This window comes from Perna viridis, chromosome 1 (genome assembly GCF_037379345.1).
Source record: "Perna viridis isolate PV_CMFRI_1.1 ecotype Kerala chromosome 1, ASM3737934v1, whole genome shotgun sequence".
NCBI classification, from domain to species: domain Eukaryota; kingdom Metazoa; phylum Mollusca; class Bivalvia; order Mytilida; family Mytilidae; genus Perna; species Perna viridis.
In genome coordinates, this window is record NC_142445.1 from 9203768 (window position 1) to 9210354 (window position 6587).

Below are 6587 nucleotides of genomic sequence, written 5' to 3' on the forward strand. Positions count from 1 at the left end.
TTATTTGTAAGGACATCATGTGTGTTAGAATAAATTCTCAAATGTTTTGTTTCATTTCCACAGACAACCAATTTTTGTGTCTTTTCCTCGTGCCATGCAAAATCCAGGCTGTGGGTGGCACATGACAAATTTTGTTTTTCAAATTTTTTCATTTATTTCATATTGCAAATGCATCCTTTCTGAAAGTTGAATGTTGGTTTTTGATTAACTGTAATGATTAAGGAGAAATAAATTGCATAGAAAGCATTAAAATTAATGGAAAAAGGGATATAACTTTTTCATTTTGTGCAAAATTTAGATGGTTTCTTAGAGAGTTGTAAAATAATTTTCTAAGCCATCCATTGTCAATTTGAAAACAAGTACTTTCTTTAAAAAAAGATAGCTGACATAGTTAAATTTGTTCTTTTTACTTATTCAGGAAATAACGCATGGCACACAATTTCAGTTTTCGATACAGTTTTTTTGAACGCCTTTAAGTTATCAGTATTTGGCCAATCAGGAAACAGAATTGTGATCAGGTGACTTGCGTTTCCATGGATGAGTGTCTTTAAGGTCAGAAGGTAAAAAGTGAAACTATACCGACTGTGTCAGAAAAATCTTTGTACTATATATATATATGATATAAACATTACATTGGGACAAACAATTTTGTGTGATAAAATTTTCCATGTGCCATCCATATCATAGGAACAGCCTGGTTTCTAAAATGGACAGTCTCTAAAATGTTTTTATGACTCATTTGTTCTAGCTGTGTGTAATTTGTACTTTAAAGTACTTACAAATTTTAAATCAGCTGAAGTGAAGGTCAGTGTGTCCTATATGGTCATTACTTACATCTAAGTTAGAAATACCAAGCTCCAAAAAATATTCAAAGTATATCCAGGTTAATTGAATTTGGCACACTGGAGCTTATAATTCTACTTACCAGAGAATTATTTAAATAATAGGACAATGATGGTGTATAATACTAGTCTATGAGTTTATTACAGTACATTATTTTCTGCTGAGAAATAAAATTATTTTGTTATTGGTGTTGTTGTTATAAGATTTTGAAAAAGTCGTAGTTCTTGTTTAAAAAAGTCTCCATTTTTATAGGACTGCAAATAATGTGTGATCTTATAGTGGTATGCCATTGTCATAATTTGTCTTCATGATATTGGGGTTCATAGACACTTGTTTTTAGTGTGATAAGTTGAATATTAATTTGTTTATCTTAATAAAATTTTATAACAAGGTTCCAAACCACAAAATGAATGTTGGTATTTTGGGGGCCATGCCATAACTGTTTTTTTTAAATAAAGGCCAATATCAAGCATTTCATAGAATCTAATTAACTACTAGTATATAATTCTTGTGAAAGCAAATGAATGTCTATAACATTGCTATGCTGTATTCTATAATACAAATGAATGTCTATAACATTGTTCTGCTGTATTCTATAATACAAATGAATGTCTATAACATTGCTATGCTGTATTCTATAATACAAATGAATGTCTATAACATTGCTGTAATACAAAGGTTAGAGTTGAGTTGATTTTTTGGGGTAAGACTTGACTAATTAAGGAATGAGGGACACAAAAAGGGCAAGAAACACACATTTTGCTAATGTCTGGATGATAACTTGAGTTCATGGATCTCTATGAAATTGTACCACAAGGTCACTTAGGTGACATTCCATAAAAGGAAGTTATGGGTCAATGTTGGGGGTTGTAACATGGACTGGAATTGGGTGCCACAAACAAGCATTGTCTGGCATAACTTGACTTTAAGTGAATAGAAGTCCTTGAAAGGGAACCACAAGGTGCCATACCCCAAAAGGAAAGCTAGGATTTGTTTTAAGAGTTGCAATTTCAATATTTTATGAATTGGAGGCCAAAAAAGGGTTAGATACAAGTATTATGGTGTTTGATGAATAAAACTGAGCGAAGGAAATTGTATTTAAACTATCAATGAATTCAATAAACGTTAGAATATGTCTGATTAAAATAATGAGTTACTTCCCTTGTTCCATCTTCCAGTTTTGCACTAAAATGCATCGTGTAAGAATTGATGTGCAAACTTTTCTTGATTTTTACAATTCGTATAGAAATTAGAATGGTACATTTATCATTGGAAGAATGATCCAGAAGATCCAATGTAAATTTAATTTGTTGAATTTATTTTATATTAACTATAGTATGTCAAATGTGAAATTAATACATGTACTTTTTATATGTCTCTAAGCAGTATTAAAAGTTTATTCAGCAATGTAGCTGCTATGAAATGGATGCAATGATGTGATAAAATCAAATTTTTTGCTTTTCTCATAAAATGAAATTAGCTTAAGGTACCATTTTTTCTATGAGACAGACTGTTCAGGTCAGGGAGTACTTCTAAAAGTCTCTTTATTTCGTAGTGCAATCATATTGAAAGTGCTGCAGCACATGCTATTGGAATTTTTCATCTTAGGATGGACTTTTTCAGAAACAAGTTTAAGCACTTGTTTTTTTATCCTCTCCCAAATAAGAAATTTGCTGCTTTACTCCATTAAATTTTATCTTATCTTCAATTTGTCTTTAAACGCCCAGATTTTTAAACCAATCAGTATTTTTTTCTGGTAGTATGAAATTAAAATGGTTGCCTTGGATTAACAATCCGAAACTGAAACTCTGTTGTGGTAATCTCAGATGTTTTTTTTTCTAGGAGATAACTTATAATACGGTTACATCACACTATCAGACAAATTTAGTTGAAATTTATAATTTTAATTTTGTTGTTATCGGGGTTTTAATAAACATTGTCTTTATTCGATTTGTAGGAAGTTAAGCTCTAAACAACACTCACCATGTTTGTACTTACAAGAGTACAGCAGTCTATACACTGATATTTCATAAAAGCTTCTGCAAAGCAAACTAGTGTTTGTATACCCCTGCAAATGAAGTTTCACTCTGTCTGTCTGTCTGATTGTCTGTCTGTATGTCCGCAACTATTTTCTAAGCAGCTTGTAGCATTGTTGAGATTTATGCGTTTACCAGCAAAACTTAAGACTCATGTGTTGTCCTCAACTCCTTCTCAACTACTTGCAGGATTGTTATGAACTGGATGAATTGTTTGATTACCATATTGGGATGTGCATATTATCAGGTATTTATGTTTGGGCAAAAATTGTACAAATGACGACTGTTGGACTAAGTCGTTTTTCTGCAAAACTTGGTCTGATGTCGTTAACTCCTCCTTAACGACTTACGAAACCAGATGGAGTGTTAGAGTACCATATTGGGGTGTGCACATATCAGGATTATATAATTCTAGAAATGACGCTGTTTGACTTTTCAGAAAATCCTCAACGAATTGCAGGATTGTAATGAAACTCAACGAAGTGTTGGATTACCATATTGCGGTGTGCATATTGTCAGGAATTTATGTTTACAGTAAATTTGCAGTCATATTCTGTTTTTGTTTTGTCAAAAAATAGCACTGATTTCTGAGTTGGGTGTTTTAGAATGGCAGGAAAATTTTGTCAAATGTACTTAGTCTATCCCCCATAATAATTGAGTCGAGTATGAATTGTGTGTCCACATTGGTCCCCAAATGTAAATGGTTCAACAGGCTGCGTAGATATTAGTCCCGTTATGGGCAAACATTGTGTTTGTAAAAAAAAACTCCAAAGTTATATAGTTGTTAGTGATTTAGAAATTTTGGCTATATACTTGTTAAGGATTTAGTTAGATGTCCATTTCGCCGAACCCGCTGTATATCTGTCGTTCCATGTGACTGGCGATGGCAGGCTCTTGGTGTGGAAAATTCTTACCGTCCATTAGACTAGACTGTCCACTGTTTTTCTGTTTTTTTGTTTTTTTTTTGTTTTTTTTTTTACACATCCCCATTTCCATTTTCTCCTCTGCATTAACTGTGACACAAGTGTACACAATACTGTCGCATTAACATTTTGCTCTTGTTTTTCTAGACGGAGCGTATGATGGTATATTGGTGTTTGTACGTCTGTCGTTCACACTTGCACAACAACTAAAGAACGTTACTACCAATTTCACTTGCAATTTTGTTGCATTGTTTTTCATTTTCAAATTATAGAATGTTATTGAAGCACATATGGGATGATTTTTCTGTTTTCGGACTATAACTCAAGGACACTGGTATCAATGGTAATGAAATTCTGACTGAAGGATTGTTCATTTATAATGATGTAGTATTATGCCTTTCGATTTTTATAAATTTGGATTTTACGTATTTGGAGGTAAAGGTCTTCTTTCCTAAAAAAAAAGTGGATTTGCCGTTTTAACTCGAAAGTACTTGCATCCATTTTCATAAAACTTTGGGAAATAGTTTATTCCTGATGTAAGCTCCCTTTCAATTGTAATTACTTTGTAATAAGGGTTCGACTTCAGCCGGTGTATCAAGTATCGCCCTGCGATGCATTTTATTCTGTTAACGTAAATGCCATCTCATTGTTATCTTATTGAGAGGCTTCTATTGTGAAATGGTCAAGATACCACTAATTCTTTTTAATAAACTTAAATCTTCTGTGCTTCTGAGGGGGATTCATTTTTTAAGTGTATTTATTACTATCTTTTACGGCGTTATTGATCATTTAACGGTGAATTCTTAGGTTATCCATGTATGATCTATTTATTAGTATTAGCTTAGATAACTACTATAAAAGTATTGGTAAGATGACGTGAATGTTGGTGGTCCGTTATTCAGATGATTGTCGAGCACCTGCTGACAACTTCATAATGTATTTCTACATGGAAAAGCCGCAGACGTGCATGAAAAGTGAAATTTTATGTAATAATCGGTCTAGCAAAAAGTTCCTGCACACACCTCCTATCATGTTGTTGGTGACAGGTATTTTGTATTGGTCGATTTCGAGACTTCTTTGCACGTAGATGGTCTCTTAAATAAACGCATAATTTCAGATGCAACATAAGCCTTTGAACAATTACCAGTACCACCTGGGGTATAGAAAAAAACATCATCGTGGCGAGCTCTACCATTCTGGGTATTCTGACGTCATTGCCTATCCGTTGAAAAATACAAAAGCAGTCTTTTCAGGAAAGTTTTTAAACTACTTGTGGGATTGTGAATGGGTTCGATTTATTCATATTTTTTCTGCTGTCTCATCGTCGAACACATCAAACACCGATAGATGACAATCATTTGCCATAACACTGTGGGAAATCAGATGTATTTATGGCATATCAAATAGCATATTCATATCATTAATACATCAAAGCATAATTAAAAAGAAGATATCATAAATTTTTTGCAACCATTACCACATGCTTTTAACTTTACATGTAAGTTAATTACATCTTCATCAAAGTGCCCTGTGACCCCTGTAGGCGAAGCTAAAGCACTTCAGAAGCGAATGGTAGTTCTATTATGAAATGTGAACACGCTGATTCGATGGGATCTTTACATTTATGCAGGTTACGAAATCTAATAAACGAAAGTTTATATTAGATTTTCTTCCATAAAACCAGTCGGGTAGATCGTATCATTTCCTTGATGCAGTTAGAGTGGAAGATAATCGCACTTCACAACAAAAGATGAAGCAGTTAATTTGTTCACGATACCAAAATTAAATCAGAAGTCTCTGATCTAAAGCATTTTATATTTTCATGAGTGTATGCATAACTGTAACGGACCTGCTGAGTTATCGTTCTCTCAAAATAAACTCTCCAACTTGGTTCTATTCATATGTTTTTATTTAGTGAGTTGTGTCATTTTGACTATCACATTAATAACTTTCACTTCCATTGAACAGCTAGGATCGGAAGGCTCTTTTGATCCTTATATAAATTTTCGATACTTAATTATTCACTACAATATTATAAGATCATATTAAACAGTATCTTTCATAACTACCCATCGGGCCTATATGTCACGTGATTAATATCAATATATGAATTTCCAGATAGGTAGGAAACATGTATTCCTAGAGTAAATATATTGTCTGAGATAAGTACCGAGGTTGAGTATAGGCTAAAAACCACTAATTCCACTTTCCATAGGCTTCTATGCTAATTTCACAATATTCAATGGCTTCTCTGGACTTTACCTTAACTTTAACCTGCAGAGGACTATATATCAGCATGATTCTACATATGTCAGCTCACAATCCTCAGAATGGCATGTGGGGTTAGCAGACTTGCAGTGCAGTACTGGTCACCGGAAGTGAAGGGTCTATAAATAGCATGGGAAATCCCAGTGTTTTCACAAGATAGGGGTATATTTAAAAATCATTATGGAGATTAGGCTTCACATCACAAGAAGCAAAATGCACCTATAAAATATACAGAAATGTTTTTCCTTTCAGAAACTGTTTAAATTTTTTAAATAAGATGAGAACTTTTTTCACAGCACTATGAGGAACAGGGGTAATTTCTGCGTAGGACTATTTTTGCGTACGTTCCAAATGCTCATTGGTTGAATTGGTGGTCTGTAACCTATAAACACTTCAAATTTGGCATATTTAACTCGTTGGCTGGGAAAATATTCAAATATTCTTGTTGTTTTTTTTTTTTGTTTTTTTTTTGGTACTTTCATTTTTAAGTTGGAACGATATATACAGCTTCGACAAA